The sequence below is a fragment of the Coregonus lavaretus genome (assembly GCF_964263955.1).
Source record: "Coregonus lavaretus genome assembly, contig: HAP1_SCAFFOLD_1000, whole genome shotgun sequence".
NCBI lineage: Eukaryota > Metazoa > Chordata > Actinopteri > Salmoniformes > Salmonidae > Coregonus > Coregonus lavaretus.
The window spans coordinates 160,016-182,665 of NW_028158604.1; the positions used below are offsets into that span (position 1 = coordinate 160,016).

The 22,650-nt window shown below is 43.2% G+C and overlaps 1 pseudogene across 1 annotated transcript; it reads right to left on the reverse strand.

Moving 5' to 3' along the window:
- Positions 1 to 1,672: 1,672 nt before the first annotated feature.
- Positions 1,673 to 21,160, reverse strand: LOC311123776 (putative nuclease HARBI1; annotated as a pseudogene). Its single transcript has 2 exons — positions 20,543 to 21,160; positions 1,673 to 1,698 (listed from the first exon to the last, which is right to left on the reverse strand). The product of its transcript is annotated as a putative nuclease HARBI1 (transcript).
- Between the last annotated feature and the right edge of the window lie 1,490 nt (positions 21,161 to 22,650).

Below are 22,650 nucleotides of genomic sequence, written 5' to 3' on the forward strand. Positions count from 1 at the left end.
TGGTGGGAGGAGCTATAGGAGGACGGACTCGTTATAATGTCTGGAATGGTATAAATGGAACGATAGCAAACACATTAAACGTGGAAACCACGATTGACTCTGTTCCATCAATTCCATTCCAGCCATTACAATGAGCCTGTCCTCTTATAGCTCCTCCCACCAGCCTCTAATGCATCATACTTATATAACCCTGTCATTGAGAGGGATTGTGGAGATTTGCCTGATGTTTATTCATGGAAAAACTTAAGACTGGATCGCTACTGTATGTCCTATATACTTTCCTGTATTTTCATCAACAAAGGTCATGCTAGCTACATGGGAATTCCACAATTCTATCTTATACAGAAGTGAATCTCAAACTTTTGCTTTAACTTCAACTCTTGTTGGTTCAACAGGCTATTGATTCTTATCCAAACTTAATTTGTTTTTGGAACCCCCAAAAAAGAGTCCCTTGTGTGCTGTATCATCACTTGGACTGCTAGGGTCAGGGGCTATTCAGGGTCAAGGGTCAAACAGTGAATAGGAACAGGTGACCCATAAACACCATCAGGCCTAGCATTTAACCTCTAGATTTATGACTTTTAATTATCCTAATGTGAACCTAAGGGAGTAGAGTTAGTTGCCCCTAGAGGTGGATCTTGGTTCAGTTTTACATTTTCACCAGCAATGGTTAAGGTTAGGATTGGGGGAGGATGCTGATCCCAGATCTTTACCTAGAGGGTGAACCTAAGAGAAGCTAAGCTGCCCATGATAGAGTGCTAATGACACTAGCAGACATTGAGGAACGTTTGAATACACCCAGATCCCGCCCACATCCTGCCCGCTGTCTAATTCACTAACTTCATTGGCTAGTAGGTCAACCCACAGCTTTGATAGGTCAATCCAATACATTTTGGAAATTGAATCAACAGCAACAAAAAGTGACTAGCTTCTAAATGACTTCCATCTATGCATATCCGAGAGCCGAAAGGATATTTTGAAGGTGGATGGATATTTTATTTTCTTGGCTATGGTTATTTATGTCAAGGCAGCTCACCCTCCCTGAGGAGCAATAGGTCTGCCGCTCCTCGCCACTTCCCATCGCCTTAATTACACCAATTCCAAATTAATTGGACTCACAATTTATAGTTTATTATTGCGCGGTAAGGAAAGCAGCACCTATAAAAACGTTTGGCTCCGAGTTGTCATATTAATTGGAGAGCCGTGGGCCAGAAGTTATCTGTGTTCCCTTAATGAAGTAATTAGATAAATTAAGCAATCGCACCGAGGGGTTCGTGCTGATTGCTGTTTTGACTTTGCCTGCTGGACATGAAGTTCGTCCCAAATTGCATCCTATTTCCTACATAGTGCACTACTTTTGACCAGAGCCCTATGGGCCCTGGTCAAAAGTAGTACACTATATAGGGAATAGGGTGCCATTTGGGATGCATTCATCCTTGGTGCTGGTCCTGAGACTCTTTATCATCAATGTCCGGTGGCATTTAGTGGCACTGTGGGCATTACTACTCCACCTTGTAAACATATGAGTGAAGAACGAGGGTGTGTCCCAAATGGCACCCTATTCCCTGTATAGTGTACTATAGCCCAAAGTGCTCTGGTCAAAACTATAGGGAATAGGGTGCCATTTGGAACTTAGTCAAACCGACTGTTGTCTCGTAGAACACTGAGTAGTTTACGAGGCATCGAGGCGTTTGTTTACTGAAGATAATAGAGGTCATATGAGGTTTAAATGAGAGGAGATTCTGATGATTGCCAGCTGGAAGACCTTGCCATGGCTGTACAGTAATACAAGGCAGCCCACTCCAAGTTCCGAGTTGTCTATTCTCATTGGGACATAGAAGTGGACATTATTGCGCTTATCATCCCAATTGTCATGTCCGTACGACCTCGCTGTCAAAGTGGCAAGGGTAGCTCAGATCAACCACACATTAACAAACACCCACTCACACAAACACACACACGTACCGTAGGTACACAATTCTCAGACACAAGGGGGCAGTAGCCATCCTAATAATGAGGACGATCCTTGCTAATTGTGTCGTTATTTTTACACTAGCAGCTGGTCAGACGGCACACACACACACACACACCACACACACCACACACACGCTGGCCTTTCACGTTGTCTTCACACTCTGTCCACGTCTGGGGATAATAACAGCCAAGTGTTCATTTTAAAGGACAGGCGTCGACGTGGGATATTTTGCTTTGGCACCGCCGCCACCATTGCTCCTTGAGACACAATCACTGTCGATAGATTAGAGCAAGAGGTACATTGTATCCCTGTAAACTTTATCAAGAGATGTTTAGTGTTCAAGCTTGTGTTGTTGTTGTTCTTATGCAACTGAAATGTACCATGGCGATGAGTACAAAAGGTGTACAGAACAGGGTGGAGAAATATGTCAATGCTAATAGAGTTTCTTCGTCTGGGTTGTAGGAAAACAGGTGGTACTGTTCGAAATAGCAGTTGTAAGTTTTTAAAAAAGATTAAGGACGTGGAATTAGACTCATGGTATGTGTCATTCAGATCAGTGAAACTCTTAGGAATTCAAACTCTTTCTCTCTCTCTCTCTCTCTCTCTCTCTCTCTCTCTCTCTCTCTCTCTCTCTCTCTCGTTCTCTCAGTGGAAAGGTTGAGGCATTAAGTGCATTTATCATGACGCTTGTCTATTATCTGGGCTAGCTAATAATGCATTTCTTGCTCTGCATATGCACATATGAGAGGGAGGAAAAACAGAGAATGGCATAGAAATGTCAGCAATCTGGCTAGGACACACACACAGGCTGTTTGAGAGATTACTAGTGGCTCATGTGTTAGATGGAGGTAAACATTATCAGTGCTGACATTGTCCAATAAGAACATTGATTTTTCTGTTGCATTCTCATATCACTTTTACAACAGCAATAGCATGTACAGTGAGGGAAAAAAGTATTTGATCCCCTGCTGATTTTGTACGTTTGCCCACTGACAAAGACATGATCAGTCTATAATTTTAATGGTAGGTTTATTTGAACAGTGAAAGACAGAATAACAACAAAAAAATCCAGAAACACGCATGTCAAAAATGTTATAAATTGATTTGCATTTTAATGAGGGAAATAAGTATTTGACCCCTCTGCAAAACATGACTTAGTACTTGGTGGCAAAACCCTTGTTGGCAATCACAGAGGTCAGACATTTCTTGTAGTTGGCCACCAGGTTTGCACACATCTCAGGAGGGATTTTGTCCCACTCCTCTTTGCAGATCTTCTCCAAGTCATTAAGGTTTCGAGGCTGACGTTTGGCAACTCGAACCTTCAGCTCCCTCCACAGATGTTCTATGGGATTAAGGTCTGGAGACTGGCTAGGCCACTCCAGGACCTTAATGTGCTTCTTCTTGAGCCACTCCTTTGTTGCCTTGGCCGTGTGTTTTGGGTCATTGTCATGCTGGAATACCCATCCACAACCCATTTTCAATGCCCTGGCTGAGGGAAGGAGGTTCTCACCCAAGATTTGACGGTACATGGCCCCGTCCATCATCCCTTTGATGCGGTGAAGTTGTCCTGTCCCCTTAGCAGAAAAATACCCCCCAAACATAATGTTTCCACGTCCATGTTTGACTTGGGGTCATAGGCAGCATTCCTCCTCCTCCAAACACGGCGAGTTGAGTTGATGCCAAAGAGCTCGATTTTGGTCTCATCTGACCACAACACTTTCACCCAGTTCTCCTCTGAATCATTCAGATTTTCATTGGCAAACTTCAGACGGGCCTGTATATGTGCTTTCTTGAGCAGGGGGACCTTGCGGGGGCTGCAGGATTTCAGTCCTTCACGGCGTAGTGTATTACCAATTGTTTTCTTGGTGACTATGGTCCCAGCTGCCTTCAGATCATTGGCAAGATCCTCCCGTGTAGTTCTGGGCTGATTCCTCACCGTTCTCATGATCATTGCAACTCCACGAGGTGAGATCTTGCATGGAGCCCCAGGCCGAGGCAGATTGACAGTTATTTTGTGTTTCTTCCTTTTGCGAATAATCACACCAACTGTTGTCACCTTCTCACCAAGCTGCTTGGCGATGGTCTTGTAGCCCATTCCAGCCTTGTGTAGGTCTACAATCTTGTCCCTGACATCCTTGGAGAGCTCTTTGGTCTTGGCCATGGTGGAGAGTTTGGAATCTGATTGATTGATTGCTTCTGTGGACATGTGTCTTTTATACAGGTAACAAGCTGAGATTAGGAGCATTCCCTTTAAGAGTGTGCTCCTAATCTCAGCTCGTTACCTGTATAAAAGACACCTGGGAGCCAGAAATCTTTCTGATTGAGAGGGGGTCAAATACTTATTTCCCTCATTAAAATGCAAATCAATTTATAAAATGTTTGACATGCTTTTTTCTGGATTTTTTTGTGGTTATTCTGTCTCTCACTGTTCAAATAAACCTACCATTAAAATGATAGACTGATCATTTCTTTGTCACTGGGCAAACGTACAAAATCAGCAGGGGATCAAATACTTTTTTCCCTCACTGTAACATTGTCTCTATAGAAAGTGGGTTTGCTTCACCGCTGCCACATGAGAGAGCGATCAGTGAGGGAGAGAGAGAGAGAGTGAGAATACGGATAGATGGACGACGAATCATCCCAAAGAAATATCTCTGTGCTAAAAATAGCCGCCTCATCCCTCACACTGTAGTCAAACAGGCAGAGCGACTGATGTCCCAACAGCAATCAACGAGCCGCTATTTTACGGTGAACGGGTTTAAATGTGTCGTTTCTCTTGAAACAGTGGCTTTTAAATGGGGCGAGTGTCGACCGGGCGAGCGAGGGGGACTGTGGAACGGTACAGATAGATTAAAAGAAACAACTCCGCTGTCCATTTTCGTAATTGTAGCCTCCATGCCAAGACCGACTGCTTGGCTCAGATAGAGGGAGAGAGAGGAGGGAGAGAGTAGAGATGAGGAGTGAGAAGAGCAATCAATACTCCACTGGAAATGCCCCTAGCATTCTTTTGTTCTTTAGTAACAGGGGGTTGGGAAATGCACTCTTATAGATATTTGACCCCTTTGACTGAAAAGTATCGGTTGGGGTTTTGAAGAGGTTTTAAATTTGTTTTGAGGTGAGCTAACCACCTACCTCCGAGATCTAGCAGATCTGTGTTCCATAGATCTAAGTCCCTGAGTTCAAAGGAGACCCTCTAAGCAGTGTGGAAGGAAAAAACAATCTAACCAGTTGATCCACTGGAGGGCTGATCAGTTGCAGAACAGATCAGTGCAGCTGAGGATTGTGGGTAGTGGGTAGTTGTCCTCTACCCCTGGGACCTTTGTTTTCCCCTCTCTCCTCTTCTCTCTTTTTCTGTCATTGTTTTCTGTCACTCACGCCAGTGTGAACATGATAATCCAATATCCAGGAGTCTAATTAGATCACTCACTCTCTCTGTCACACACACACACACACCACATTCTCCCCTGCTCAGTCCAAAGGCAGCAGCTCCTGTCCGGCCTAGTTTTATGGATTGTTTATATTGTTTTCAATTACCTCAGCGTGTCCCTTGTTGAGCTCAGTAAAGTTTAATATAGTGGGAATTATTCTCCTGGTGCCCATCTCCTTTACCCCTCTTCCTTCTCACTTCATTCAGCTATTACCACCTTCCAACGTAAATAAATCAAGTTGAGAAGTCATATAATGATAATGACGTGGAAGGAGGAAGTGGAGGGGGCCGTTGGTCCTTGACTTTCAGCAGCGGTGACATCGTGAACTAGCCACACGTAAACTCTGTAGTAAACACGTGAAATGGCGGGCTAAAGAGGACAGTAAAACTATCTAAATGGTGTCTGTGGAAGCAGTGGTGTCTGTGTGGAATAGAATGCTATGTGTGCATGCGTTCATGTTCAATACTGCATGAACAGACAGGAGATGTGTTGCATGCTATACAATAGCTTCCCCACTGTGCTTAGAAACAGGTGGAGGAGATAGTTAGTCAAGCTCATTAGCGTTAGCTTAGCGCCAAACCCTTAGGCTAGATATGTCCTTCAGTAGACTCTGTTAGTCATTGGTGTATACAGGCCTGTGGTGTGTACCAGAACCATACACAGAGATATGTAATTTCATGGGGCGCCATATTGGCCATATTGGCGTCAAAGCTATAGTTAGAAAGGTATTGGCTAAGTCCAAAATGGCACCCTAGGGCTCTGGTAAAAAGTAATGCACTATATAGGAAAATGTGGTGTCATATGGGATTCAGCCATTGTCATGGGACATTTGGAGCCAACATGAGAGACAGTTTTCCAAAAAGTACCTGTATGTCTATGGATAGGCTATGTAGCTGTGCACCAGTAGTGATGAACTGTAGCCCTAATGGCCACACTGTACATTTCCTCCCCACAGCTCTTATGTGGAGCCGTCTCGTGGCTCCAATTAGTGTTTTTCAGTTGGGCCAACACAATAGATATGGGCCCAGATTGCAAATTGATTCCAGTGTGGGTGATATGAATAGCAACATTCACCACAGTGTCTTTCTTTCTCAATGCCTTTGAAAGAAAAACAAGTTTAAGAGAGATCTACTTAGTGAATGGTTACAAAACCCATACACTATTTCCTATGCATTATGATGGGTGGTACGTGACTCAGTAGTTAGTCAAGTGTCTTCAACAGGTTATTTGAATCCAAAGCTCTGGAAAGCCTTTGAAAAACAACATACAATGAGTACCCGCAACATTGCATTGTCTCCTTGACAACCGTGCAGGGATTGGATCTATTTTCTTTGGCGTTGCTCGGTTCTCTGCTGAGAGGAGCGCTGCTATGATTTGCAGTTTTGTTTACACTGCAGCACAGTCTAAGATTTGGCTTTTCCCTCAATGGCTCTGTGGATCCCTAATAAATATGATAATACATCTCAGGCTGAAAGCTAGGTGACCTAGCACTATCAGGGGGTAGAGGTTAGAGAGGCTTACACAGGCCGGCTAGGGGAGTGGGCACACACACAGAAATGGTCATGTACGCATAAACACACGCATGCACGCACAACTTTGGGTCCGCTATATAAATATAATGTATTATTATTTATTACACACACACTACCAACCATCATGAGTCATTCTACACACTTGCCATCCACTTGTTGACACGAGAGCTAAAGCAATGCAAGGAGCTTTCTGACATTTAAAAAAGACTCAAGAGAAACAGGCACACTCTCAGTCGTTTGCACACTGTTTGTTTATTGGCTTAGTCCTTTGTTGCAGTCTTTTGTTTACCATTTAGAGGACTTAATTACGGCGCCACGTGTGTATGTGTGTGTGTGTGTGTGTGTGTGTGTGTTTGTATGCAGAACCACAGGTTTCCCAGGAAATAAGCGTCTTAGTTGGCAGCGTGACTCAGTTTGTTGAGGTGGAGTGCGTGTGTGTTTTTCGAACTCAGGAGAAAGTCTCAATGCCCATCCTGATTAGCCAAAGTGTATGTATGTGTTCCTGCACATGCATGTGTGTGTGTGTGCGCGTGTTTGTTTGTGTGTGTGTGTGTGTGCAGAGGAGTGTATCTCCCCACCCCAGTCCTTCCCCCCGAATTAGTCATCCCGTCACCTAGGGAACAGCGACTAAGCTCATCTTCATTGTGATTCAGGAACTGGGTCCTTAGTGCATTACAGTCAGACACTATTTGGGCCCGCTTTGTCTCAGGGAGGGAGGGAGGGAGGGAGGGAGGGAGGGAGGGAGGGAGGGAGAGAGAGAGAGAGAGAGAGAGAGAGAGAGAGAGAGAGAGAGAGAGAGAGAGAGAGAGAGAGAGAGAGAGAGAGAGAGAGAGAGAGAGAGAGAGAGAGAGAGAGAGAGAGAGAGAGAGAGAGAGAGAGAGAGAGAGCTGATATAGCACAACAGTCACTATAGCTACAGCTCTATAAACTACAGGGACGGAGCCATGGATGGTGCGGTTCAAAGAGTCTAAGTCCAGCCCCTTACCTTATTCAACTCCCAGACTATTCAATCTGACGGAGTACGAAGAAATGGAATAAAAGAGAAGTGAGATGTGTAGGAGGAAAAGAGAGGAGAGGAAGATGATGACCTACAATCTCTAGTGCAGTGTAGCTGAAGAGGATTGGCCTCTGGGCTGGTGGCTCTCCTGACTCTAGTGTTTGTGTGTGTGTGTGTGTGTGTGTGTGTGTGTGTGTGTGTGTGTGTGTGTGTGTGTGTGTGTGTGTGTGTGCGTGTGCGTGGGTGCAGGGCCTGCAGTTATTTCATTTAGAGTATAAGAGATGTTGGACAGCTAGATTGATAGCAAAAAGACTGAGATATCCATAACATTTTTTATTTAAATACTAGAATGGACATGAGCCGTCTTACGACGGATAAAGGTCAGTCCCTTAGAATGGTGGAATAAAGGGTTATTTCAAACGCTAGTTTATATATCCCAACATATTTTTTGTTGCTTTTAGTTGTCATCGGCGTCCAAATATGAGGCTTGATGTTATTTTTAAGCCAAGTAAATAAAGATAAGAGAATCACCCTAGCGGGCATTTGTCCTTGGTCATTCGGAAAGTATTCAGACCCCTCGACTTTTTCCACATTTTGTTACGTTACAGCCTTATTCTAAAATGGATTAAATCGTTTTTTTTCCTTTATCAATCTACACACAATATCCCATAATGACAAAGCAAAAACAGGTTTTAATGAATTTGTGCATATGTATAAAAAATTAAAAATGAAATATCAAATTTACATAAGTATTCAGACAGTACTTTGTTGAAGCACCTTTGGCAGCGATTAAAGCCTCAAGTCTTCTTGGGTATGACGCTACAAGCTTGGCACACCTGTATTTGGGGAGTTTCTCCCATTCTTCTGGGCAGATCCTCTCAAGCTCTGTCAGGTTGGATGTGGAGCGTCACTGCACAGCTATTTTCAGGTCTCTCCAGAGATGTTTGATCGGGTTCAAGTCCGGGCTCTGGCTGGTCCCGAAGCCACTCCTGTGTTGTCTTGGCTGTGTGCTTAGGGTCGTTGTCCTGTTGGAAGGTACACCTTCACCCCAGTCTGATGTCCTGAGCGCTCTGGAGCAGGTTTTCATCAAGGATCTCTCTGTACTTTGCTCCATTCATCTTCCCCTCGATCCTGACTAATCTCCCAGTCCCTGCCGCTGAAAAACATCCCCACAGCATGATGCTGCCACCACCATGCTTCACCGTAGGGATGGTGCCAGGTTTCCTCCAGATGTGATGCTTGGCATTCAGGCCAAAGACTTCAATCTTGGTTTCATTAGACCAGGGAATCTTGTTTCTCATGGTCTAAGAGTCCTTTAGGTTTGGCAAACTCCAATCGGGGCTTTTATTGAGGAATGGCTTCCATCTGGACACTCTACCATAAAGGTCTGATTGGTGGAGTGCTGCAGAGGTGGTTGTCCTTCTGGAAGGTTCTCCCATCTCCACAGAGGAACTCTGGTGCTTTTTCGGAGGCCCTTCTCCCCCGATTGCACAGTTTGGCCGGGCGGCCAGCTCTAGGAAGAGTCTTGGTAGTTCCAAACTTCTTCCATTTAAAAATGGTAGAGGCCACTGTGTTCTTGGGGACCTTCAATGCTGCAGAAATGTTTTGGTACCCTTCCCCAGATCTGTCCCTCGACAAAATCCTGACTCATAGCTCAATGGACAATTCCTTTGACCTCATGGCTTGGTTTTTGCTCTGACATGCACTGTCAACTGTGGGACCTTATATAGACAGGTGTGTGCCTTTCCAAATAATGTCCAATCAATTGAATGTACCACAGGTGTACTCCAATCCAGTTGTAGAAACATCTCAAGGATGATCAATGGAAGCAGGATGCACCTGAGCTCAATTCCGAGTCTCATAGCAAAGGGTCTGAATACTTATGTAAATAAGGTATTTCTGTTGTGTTTTTTATTGTAAATTTGCAAAATGTGGAAATGCACTGTAGGTGCAGAATCTATATTTCATAGAGCTAACGTCATCCTTTTATGGAGATGGAATTTTACAGAAGCGGTGTAGGTATTCCACCGAGCAACAGCAACTACACTGAACAAAAATATAAATGTGACATGCAACAATTTCAAATATTTGATAGAGTTACAGTTCATATAAGGAAATCAGTCAATTGAAATAAATTCATTAGGCCCTAATCTATGGATTTCACATGACTGGGAATACAGTTAACAGATACCTTTCAAAAAAGGTAGGGGCGTGGAACAGAAAACCAGTCAGTATCTGGTGTGACCACCATTTGCCTCAAGCAGTGTGACACATCTCCTTCGCATGGAGTTGATCAGGCTGTTGATGTTGTGGAATGTTGTCCCACTCCTGTTCAATGGCTGTGCGAAGTTGCTGGATGTTAGCGGGAACTGGAACATACTGTTGTACATGTCGATCCAGAGCATCCCAAACATGCTCAATGGGTGACATGTCCGAGTGTGCATGCCATGGAAGAACTGAGACATTTTCAGCTTCCAGGAATTGTGTACATGGGGCCGTGCATTATCATGCTAAAACATGAGGTGATGGCTACAGATGAATGGCACGACAATGGGCTTCAGGATCTCATCATGGTGTCTTAAATACAATTGTGTTCGTTGTCCATAACCCCACTGCCACTATGTGGCACTCTGTTCACAACGTTGACATCAGCAAACCGCTAGCCCACAACACACCATACACGCTGTCTGCCATCTGCCCATTACAGTTTAAAGAGCACACTTCTCCAGCATGCCAGTGGTAATCGAAGGTGAACATTTGCCCACTGAAGTCAGTTACGACGCCAAACTGCAGTCAGGTCAAGACCCTGGTGAGGACGACGAGCAAGCAGATGAGCTTCCCTGAGACGGTTTCTGAAAGTTTGTGCAGAAATTCTTCAGTTGTGCAAACCCACAGTTTCATCAGCTGTCCGGGTGGCTGGTCTCAGATGTATGTGAAGAAGCCAGATGTGGAGGTCCTGGGCTGGCATGCTTACATGTGGTCTGCAGTAGTGAGGCTGGTTGTACGTACTGCTAAATTCTCTAAAACAGTGTTGGAGGCTGCTTATGGTAGAGAATTTAACATTCAATTATCTGGCAACAGCTCAATAAATGGCCATAAATGGCCACTCTCCCTCAAAACATGAGACATCTGTGGCATTGTATTGTGTGACAACTGCACATTTTAGAGTGGCCTTTTATTGCCCCCAGCACAAGGTGCACCTTTATATTGGTCATGCTGTTTAATCAGCTTCTTGATATGCCACACCTGTCAGGTGGATGGATTATCTTGGCAAAGGAGAAATGCTCACTTACAGGGATGTAAAGAAATTTGTGCACAAAATTTGAGATTAATATGTTTTTTGTGAATATGGAACATTTCTGGGATCTTTTATTTCAGCTCATGAAACATGGGACCAACACTTGTTACGTTTATATTTTTGTTCAGTATAATTCACATGTGAATGTGAACCTAACGCAATCTTGACCGAATGGCGATGGCTGAGGCGGAGCCTAACTCCTGCACCTTAATCCCCCTTAACTCTTAACACCTCCACCTCTCTGCTCACCAGCCTATCGTTTACAAGGATACCAGAGGGAGTCGACACCACATTACTTAAACAAACACTAGCTGCTATTTCTCCAGGGTGGAGGCCCATGAGTCTTGCATCTCTCCCCTTCTTAAAGGGTGGGTAAATGGGGGAGAGAGGGGCAGAGGGGTGGGGCTGTGGTGCTATGGCTGCACTTAGCAGGTTGTATGTTGTATACTGTACTATTCCCACTTCGAGTGTTCTCCCCCATTCGTGTTGACAGGGAGATTTATCAGGATTCTGAGATTGTGTGTGTGTGTTTACAGGCTAGGGACAGACCCCCTGTCACTAACCCCCTGGACCCACGCTCCCAGCCCACTCTTCAACAAGTAAACGTCTGGTAGAAGGCCTTTTAATAGAACAGAGTGCTTCCGTTTGGGGTGACATAACTCAACGTCACCCTCTCCTCCCCCCTACCTCTCTCCCTCCTGCTTTCTTTCCTCACTTCCTGCCTCATCCCTCCATCCCCGAGACTCTGAATCCTGCTTTAGCCCACCACCTTGGCTGGCAGGAAGTCCATTAATTGTTCCAGAGATCGAGGGAGAGGAGGTGTGCAATTTATCTGCCCCCCTTGCAGGGCTAGGGACTGGAGGCCGGGTGGGGTGGAGGAGGCAGGGTGTTAAGGCTGGCTGACAAGGGGAAAAGAGAGACAGATCCTGGGTTACTTGGCTGGGCACTGCCCCCCTGTGTGGAGAGGCTCCATTGAGCTTCCATAAAACGTAATGAGTGCTGATTTAATCAGGAGTGCTGTAGGGATGGGCATTTGACATTTTTATCTGTTTGAGTACTCACATCTTTTTTTTCGAGTACTCGAATAAAAAAATAATATATATATATTTTTTAACACAAGGCACGCACTGTGAGCGTTTATCTATATGCAAACAGATCGCAACAATGCCTAATTTATCATAACCATTACAGATAACAAATCCTAATTGCTAAATTGCCCCACAAATATTCAGTCAATAAAAAAGCAAGTGCCATTTAAGATTAATTTATTGAAACCGTAATATCAACTCGTTATATTATATAGTAGAAAGCAATCTTCAACAAGGCAGTAACCTCAGCAGTGGCACTTGTATAGAAGACTATGGCTGTGCAATGGCAAAGCCTTGTTTTGTTCATTTAGCAGACAAGACGCTTTTATTTCACGAGCCCTTATAACAGTCAAGACACACCTATTTTATAGTTTTTTTTAAAACATGATGTAATAACAGAATAAAATGTAACTTAATATTTTTCCAAATGAAAAAAGTTGCTAGTCTGAAGTGATGTGCATCTCGTGCCTAGAACAGTTAATCTCAAAGAGTGATCATTTGAAACGGGGCTCAATTTGGCGAGTTGAAATACAATTTGCTCAGGGTTACAAACCAAAATCGGTCTTCTTCTCCATATACAGATGTTCAATTTCGTTGAATCTGCCAGTTTTTTTTTTTTTTATTGTTTTTTTTAATGATGAACAATTCCACATTGAACACTGTAAAGTGATGAATTACAGCAACGACATCTGTTTGGTGAGTAGCCATATGCTTAATGATTCTGATGAATATATGCTTTTTGTCTTTATCAAACAAATGTATTTTTTGCATATTTTCAGTGTGGAACCTGTCTATGTTTAGGGGGAGGTTATAGCTTAGGCTAACCAATTCTAAATGGCACTAGCACTTAGCAAAGTAGCTTAAGCGGAAACTGCAGCTCGTTGTTGGAACACATTTCTTCCTACTTCAATCAACCAGTCCATTTTGAATTTGTGATAAACTGTCGTGATTTGGCAATGAATGTAGCTTTTGTATCCCATCAATTAGATACACTTTTATAGTCATTCATTTACGTAGGCCCAACAGGAGCTTGTGTGTGCACTCAGAACGAGTGTGTGGAGGGAGCGGTTGGAACGCAATTGAGCGAATGAGACACAGAGAGGAAAGGGAATTTAGGGAGAAAAACAGTGTGATGCTTGGCTTGGTTTCTTTTTTGTTGAGCGCCGCAAATGCACATGTACAGATGGAACACTAGAGTCTAAGCAAATGGACGTTGTCTTCAAGACAAACCTTCACTTGGCCGTTCGGACAGCCACAAAAAACATTCCATCAAATAGTTTTACAGTATTTGAAAAAAATTGATCTCTGCTTAAAGATCAAGCTTTGACGTCCGTTCTAGAACTCAAGCGATTAGTCATTCCCATCCCTAGAGTGCTGGTCCTCCCTCTTATTCTTAATGCTTAAAAGGCATAGTTGATCCTAGATCAGCATTGCTACCCTGAGATGCTTTGTAAATATGTGCCTGCACACATTAGTTGCTTAAGCTTGATCACTATAAGAGTTCCAATGAGTTATCACCTTCCATGCTTAGGTTTTGAAAGCAGTGATACAAAAGCATGCTCTTATGCATTCAGTACTGTACTGCTCTACGTTCAGTACTGTACTGCTCTACAACATTCGGAGAGTACGACCCTGCCTTACACAGGAAGCGGCACAGGTCCTAATCCAGGCACTTGTCATCTCCCGTCTGGATTACTGCAACTCGCTGTTGGCTGGCCTCCCTGCCTGTGCCATTAAACCCCTACAACTCATCCAGAACGCCGCAGCCCGTCTGGTGTTCAACCTTCCCAAGTTCTCTCACGTCACCCCCCTCCTCCGCACACTCCACTGGCTTCCAGTTGAAGCTCGCATCCGTTACAAGACCATGGTGCTTGCCTATGGAGCAGTGAGGGGAACGGCACCTCTGTACCTTCGGGCTCTGATCAGTCCCTACACCCAAACGAGGGCATTGCGTTCATCCACCTCTGGCCTGCTGGCTCCCCTTCCTCTGCGGAAGCATAGTTCCCGCTCAGCCCAGTCAAAACTGTTCGCTGCTCTGGCACCCCAATGGTGGAACAAGCTCCCTCACGACGCCAGGACAGCGGAGTCACTCACCACCTTCCGGAGACATTTGAAACCCCACCTCTTTAAGGAATACCTGGGATAGGATAAAGTAATCCTTCTACCCCCCCCCCCCCCCCCCCCCAAAAAATTGTAAAGTGGTTATCCCACTGGCTATAGGGTGAATGCACCAATTTGTGAGTCGCTCTGGATAAGAGCGTCTGCTAAATGACGTAAATGTGCCCTTGAGCAAGGCACTTAACCCTAATTGCTCCTGTAAGTCGCTCTGGATAAGAGCGTCTGCTAAATGACTAAAATGTAAATGTAAAATGTACTGAGTAGGCTACTGTGGTATTGATATAGCGTACGTGAGAATACCCACAATGTAGATTCCCAAATGCATGCAGGGAAGAGGGGATCCTTCATCAAATTAGAATTGAGGTGATTATCAGAGCCTGAGTAAAAGGACAAAATCAATAGTTATCCATCTGTCTCTCTCTCTACCTCCCACCCACACACACTCGCTTCTTTAAATAATTGTAGTTATTCGTTTTGGCCGGACATGGCGTGTTGGACCAGGTCCAGCTCGCAGTGTTTTGGGGTCGCAGAGAGAGAGAAACAGAGAGACAGAGAGAGAGAAACAGAGAGACAGAGAGAGAGAAACAGAGAGGCAGAGAGAGAGAAACAGAGAGACAGAGAGAAAGAGAGACAGAGAGAGACAGAGAGACAGAGGCAGAAACAGACAGGACATACAGGGCCAGCCGAGCGGAGGGCCAGCATTTGGAAAGACCTCTGGCCAACAGCCTCAGATGGGTCAACTGCAGTGCCCATAGAAAGTCTACACCCCCTTTAACTTTTTTCACATTTTGTTGCGTTACAAAGTGGGATTGAAATAGATTTAATTTAAATTTTGTGTCATTGATCAAAGTGAAAATTAAAATCTGCAAATGTGTACAAATTAATAAATGTTTTATAACTAAAATGTAGTCATTGCATACACTAAGTATTCACCCCCTTTGTTTAAGCAATCCTACATTAGTTTAGAAGTAACATTTGGCTTAACAAATCACATAATGGGGCGGTTTCCCGGACATAGTTTAATTTAAATCTGGACTGACTAGGCTAATTCTACTTAAATTGTTCTAGAAAATTGCTTTCTGAGACATTGCTTAACTTCAGATTAATTAGTTCTAGACCAGGGAGTCCCAGACCAAGACTAAGGAGTCCCAGACCAGATTAACTGGTTAGTAAGGACAAAGCAGTTAATCTTTGTGAAGCCTAATTATACTGAACAAAAATATAAATGCAACATGCAACAATTTCATTGATTTTACTGAGTTACAGTTCATATGAGGAAATCAGTCAACTGAAATAAATTCATTAGGCCTTAATGTATGGATTTCACATCACTGGGAATGCAGATATGCATCTGTTGGTCACAGATACCTTTAAAAAATGGGCCTCACAATGGGCCTCAGGAGCTCGTCATTGTATTTATGTGCATTCAAAATGCCATCGATAAAATGCAATTGTGTTCGTTGTCCGTAGTTTATGCCTTCCCATACCGCCACCATGGGGCACTCTGTTCACAACGTTGACATCAGCAAACCGCTTGTTGACTCGTCGCCATACACAAGGTCTACGGTTGGACGTACTGCCAAATTCTCTAAAACAACGTTGGAGGCAGCTTATGGTAGAGAAATTAACATTACATTCTCTGGCAACAGCTCTGGTGGACATTCCTGCAGTCAGCATGCCAATTTCATGCTCCCTCAAAACTTGAGACATCTGTGGCATTGTGTTGTGTGACAGAACTGCACATTTTAGAGTGGCCATTTATTGTCCCCAGCACAAGGTGCACCTATGTAATGATAATGCTTTTTAATCAGCTTCTTGATATGCCACAGCTGTCAGGTGGATGGATTGTCTTGGCATAGGAGAAATGCACACTAACAGGGATGTAAAAAAATTTGTACAGAACATTTGAGAGAAATAACCTTTTTGTGCATATGGAACATTTCTGGGATCTTTTATTTCAGCTCATGAAACATGGGACCAACACTTTACACATTGTGTTTATATTTTACTGAGGATGCTTAAAAAAACAGGGATGGGACACTAATACATAAGCATTGTGGGGAATTGGAGCAAGTCACCTAAACCAACATTTCAGTGACTGAAAAAACCCTCTTGAAGAGAATTGTGTCAAACCACCCAATTATCGACAGCAAACAGCATGATTCATCAACAGAAAACAAGAAAAATAATGCCTGGATACCATTTGTAATGAATTCAACTCAAATGAAAAAGTAAACAAAAGGACACTACAACAACTTCAGGTAAGATACTGTATTTATTGTTGGCCCACTTTTACAAATCAGAGTCACTTTGAAATGTTTGTTTTCTTCTGTAACACAACACAGTGGAGCCTAAATGTATTTGTGTGACAGAAATGTAACACACACAACATAATTACTAATATTATTTATATTTTGTCTTGTCTTTCTAAGGTCTTGTGGAAAAACATAAAAATCTACTTAAAGAAGACAAATGCTTTTGCTCGTAGGGAGCGTTTCAAGACCCCCAGTAAGACCAGAGACAGATGAGCTGGGGGACTTGTTGACCGGGATCATTAATAGCCAGCAACCCCTGGAAGGTATCCCCGATGATGACCATTTGGACAGTTCAGATGGTAGGACACATTCATTTGGTAGGACACATTCATTCAACATGTGCCATCCCCGGACTGCAGGAAACATGTAATGTTGTCATTTATCTCTTGAACTCCCATAATAAAACGGATGTAATGAACTCAACTCTTGAAGAAATAATGCAGTAATGTAATCATTTTCTAGAGGCAGATGGTCACCATAGCTTGCAGGGGATAAAACAGGATGAAGGTCAGCCTGCTACATCTGCAGCAGCCAGGAGGGAAGATTGTGTCACTAACCCAGGCCGGAGGACAAAGACAAAGAGGCTGAGCATGCACGAGAAACTTCCATGAAATTTCATAAGCACAAACTAAAGCAACAATTAGGGTTAAGTGCCTTGCTCAAGGGCACATCGACAGATTTTTCACCTAGTGGGCTCGGGGATTAGAACCAGCGACCTTTCGGTTACTGGCACAACACTCTTAACCACTAAGCTACCTGCCGCCCCATGTTGAGTTGGCTATAAAGGAGGAGGAGAGAAATATGAAGCAGCAGCAGTACCATTGTTCTTATCAAACCAGCAGCAGTTTGGAGTCCCAATATTTCAATTTGTGAATTAAAAACATTTTTGTTACCAATCCATGGCTAATGTTTGCTTTAATCACTTGAGCGGTCTTTGTTGTGAGAAGTACTGTGTAGCAAAAGCATCTTTGCAGGCTTGTCCATTTCTGTCATTGTCTGCCTCAACCATGGGAACATCTGGGTCATCCTCATCTTCAATGTGAGGATCTGGGCAGCCATGTTGTTTGAGTTCATTGTGAAGCACTGCTGTTGCAATTATGACAATGCAGCATCTTGGTTGAAATCGCAATGTGTTTCCGAGACACTGGAAACGACTCTTCCATACACCAAACATGCTCTCCACTACACCTCTGGTGCGGATATGAGCTTGGTTGTACCGTTGCTGCTCAGGTCCTATTGCATGAAGATAGGGGGTGAACAATAAGCAGTGGCGGCTCCTGAAAAAATTATCAGGAGGGGCAATTTTTGTGATGATTTAGGTGACCTACACACATTTTAAAAAAGATATGTCCAGCAACAACATGAAGACAGGGGCAGCATATAAGTCAATACCAGAAGCATTTATTGACTGATCTCAAAAGTGTTGGCTTACCAGGGTTGGTGGAGCCCTCAGTTTCATCTTTGCCTCGCAAAGCTAACTCAAACACTCCGCAAAACTTCACACACTGGATTAGCCGGCTGAGGATGTGGCGGTTCTTGCTAATGTCGTAGTAAATATATTTGTTATAGTGAATATGGAATATGATATGTTGAGTAAAATGTTGTGCTAAGATCTATTTAGGTCAGGAGCTGGTTATAAGTTCTGTTCCTATCCAATAACAATGGACAAAAGGGTCCTATCTTGTCAGCCTTGTCAGCAGGTGGCCAAGGACAACACCCACGCCATAGGCCTCTCAGTTCTTCCAACTCACGAGTTCTTGCTCTGAGGACACACACACACACAAACACACACACACACACATCATCACTGTTAAACACACACACACACACACACACACACACACACACACATCATCACTGTTAAACACACACACACACACACACACAAAAATCCCCTCTCTTAGGCTGAACATTTGAAGACAGAGAACCCGACTCAGAGCCAATGCAACAGTGACAGTAGCCTGGAGGGGACCTCGCCCAACTCATCAGGACCAATCAGAAGATCAGAACTACTAGATTCAACCTACTTCATTTATTGCATAAAATGTCTGCACACAATGTTTCGGGGCTCTCTTCAGATAATAATAATAATAAGCCATTTAGCAGACACTTTTATCCAAAGCGACTTACAGTCATGCGTGCATACATTTTTGTGTATGGGTGGTCCCGGGGATCGAACCCACTACCTTGGCGTTACAAGCACCATGCTCTACCAGCTGAGCTACAGAAAGTGGATACTCATGGATGCGCATCGCAATTGTAAAATGTCAACACAATTGGAGACACCACGTCATTTTTGGAGACATGTTATTGACAGTAAACTATTGTAGATGCGACTGCTAACTAAATAAAACATTTTAGCTGGCTAGCTAATCATCTTAGCTAAATGTGGGGCAAACAATTCAGTTATTTACCGTTAATTTGAGGGATTGGGGTGAAAGAAATCGAGTTACATAGTGATACTTTACGATATACTGTATTGACAATATCGCAATATTTTAGCGCTAGTTGGCTGTACCTGCACCAAAACACCATTATTGTTCCTTCATAGCTTGTTCTCAATCTTTTCACATTGGGAGCCAATTTGTTTTCAGCACTTTTATTTCCATGACTGATCAAAACTCGTTCTCATGGCTTTCTGATCCCTCTGCAACAGACATATGGTGCGCAATAAAATCACAGTATCGAATCGCAATACGTATAGAATCATGAGACTCGCAATGCTGATGCATATATCTTATCGTGAGGTTCCTGGCAATTCCCAGCCCAAGTTCATTTGCCACAACAAATCTCTTCGCTAGCAAACGCGATGTCTTCTCCAAAACGGCAATGTGTCTCCAGCAATGTTTACTTTTTTGACGTTCTATGGCATCTCCACTTTCCAAGCATATATGACCACATGTAATATTTTGGTAAGTGATGCAAATAGTGAACTATGTAGGGCCAGGATGTAAAATATATGTAGCTGCAGCAATTTCTCTTATCTGATATGGTAAGTAATGGGGCTTAATTTATAGCTCCCTAAGAGTTTGACGAACGGGTCCGTGAACGCGATTCCAGATATCTTTACCTCTGAATAAACTGCCTTTATTATACCATATCCACCCTGTCCAAAGTCTCTACTTGGTCTCAGTTCTCCAGTAAACTTGTGATTATCAACACTAACCTCATCGTTGTGGCGGCGGACAGCTAGCCTGTATCCCTCATCCAGTTGAGTGAGTGGCAATGTCTTTTTTCGTTCGTACCAATTTTTGGAAAATCCTCGGGTGTAGGACTTTCCGCCTTTAGTAGAAACCTGTTGAATTATTAAATTTGGTCTGGGAGGTCCTAATTGTTTCGTTGCCAATTTATCTTCATTTGTTCGCCGACAAAAAGGAACTTCTTTCAAACAATCCGCTCTTTTCTCAGTTACGTTCATGGTTACGTAACGTATGACGAAAGCGCGTAAGTGCAAGCCCACAGACACCCATTGAGATTGTATTGAAGGCTCTGAAATTTGAAAAAAATAGATTTTACATGGGAGTCTATGACAGACTTCTGGGCGATTTTCAACCTGACTGAAATTGCCCCAAAAGGGGGGGGAGCCATTTGAAGCACGACTTTAGCCTGATTCGACATTTAGTGGCAGTGTGGCACTGTGGCAGATCAGACGTATAGATTACAACACTGATAACTACTGTTGCCGTGATATAATTGATTAGAAAAAAAATCCCTTCCTTTTCCCGTTTGGCAGTGCGTCGCCCATATCGCCCTATTGAACAGGCCGCCCCTGACAACAAGTATGATTCCACTTGAGTCATGAGTTGCACCTTCCCAATGTGCAACGATGTTGGAGAACTGCAAATTGGGAGTGCACACACTTTGTACATTTATTGAGAACCAGTTTTTACGATTCCTGTACTCCTCAGCATCTGCAGTAGAGGGACACTTGATGGGAATTTGACATCCATCTATACAGCCAATGACACTGTGGGAAGTTCCCATATTCATAGAACTCTACCTTGTAGTTGGCTTGGGCAGCAGCATCAGGAACTTGATGTAATTGTCTTTCAGTTCACATATAGCATTGCAGACTTTGTGGACTGTTCTGCATACAGTCGGTTCACTTACACCACACAAATCTCCTGTTTCACGATGGAAGGTTCCAGATGCCAAAAACCTCAAGATGATCAGTACTTGTAGGGAAGGAGGGATGGGCCTTCTCCTAAGAGAGTCAGATGAAAGCCTTGGCAAACAAGCTGCATTTTCTTTGTACATACGGAAACGGCCACGGAAATTGATTTCATCAAAATCAGTGGGTTGCTCCTGTCTATAGCTGTCCTTGGTGGTGCTCTTTGATCATCATTTGAAATAGTCCAGGTAATCCATTTTCCTCCATTGCCAAGGTCAACCTGGGGGGCAACATCCATTAATCTGAAGTTAAACCTGCTTCTGGACAGTTTTAATTTAAGGCTTCACTTAGATCTATATCTTTAAGCATTATCAAGTTAATAATGATGCTTTGGATGATAGTGTAAACCACCCAGAAACAACAGATGCGGTCGTCCTTCTGAACTGAGCTGCAGGACAGGAAGGAAACTGCTTAGGGATGTCACCATGAGGCCATTGGTGATTTCAAAACATCTACAGAGTTCAATGGCTGTGATGGGAGAAAACTGAGGATGGATCAACAACATTGTAGTGACTCCACAATAATGACCTAAATGACAGAGTGAAAACAAGAATACAAATATACAGAATAAAAAATATTCCAAAACATGCATATGTATGTAACAAGGCACTAAAGTAATACAAAATAATTATAATAAAACACGGCATAGGAATACACCTTTTGGCCTAAATGCAACACATTATGTTTGGGGCAAATCCAACGCAACACCTCACTGAGTAACTGCCTCCTTATTTTCAAGCATAGTGGTGGATGCAATATATGTGTGCAAAGCTCTTACTTATCCAATAAGATTCACAGCTGTAATCACTGCCAAAGGTGTTTCTAACATGTATTGACATGTATTTTTTTTTTTACTGATTTGTCTTCCACTTTGACATTACAGAGTATTCTGTGTAGATCGTTGACAAAAAATGACCATTAAATCTATTTAAATGCCACTTTGTAACAATTAAATGTTAAGAAATCCAAGATGGGTGTAGACATTCTATAGGTACTGTATATGGTTTAACTGGAGGTATAGTCCAGAGATATGATATAGAGATGTGGTTTAGCTAGAGGGATGGTTCAGAGATATGGTTTGTTTATGTACAAAGGTACAGTACTCTCTGTGCCAATATGAAACAAGGAGAGGCTTTTAGTTTGTTGGAACATTGTTTACGCACTGTAGCTTCTTTTAAGCAGTGTTGTTCTTGTAATACACAATCACACACACACACACACACAAACACACATACACACTCACTCACACAAAGGAGTGCAATCCATCAAGTTACTCATAACTGTCACTAGTAAAAGGAGACACAGGGCCTTGAGCAAGGATCTTCTAACACAGATTTGATTTACCTCAATTTGCCTCAAAAAGTGACATGTGAGCAAAAGAAGCGTTGATACGCCTTGGCACTACCAGCCGCCAACAGGCATCTGTCTTTTTAGCTCAGTTTCAATGTATTCCCATAGTGTTGCCAACCTAATTCATTTAGGGCAACATTAGTTTACAGAGAATTTGGCAGTTATGACAATGAAATGTTGTAAAGTAAACACAGTGAGGTAGAGAATGTGATGTGTGTGACATGCGTACGGTGAGACTCCAGTGCAGTGTGTGTGTCGCCTCATGTCTGAGTGTGTGAAACTCCCAACATAGTGGACTGACTCTGTCATCAATTGGTCTGGGGTTTTTCTTTATTGTAAGCTGGGCAAATCAGGTAGTGAGAGAGAAAATAAAAGGGT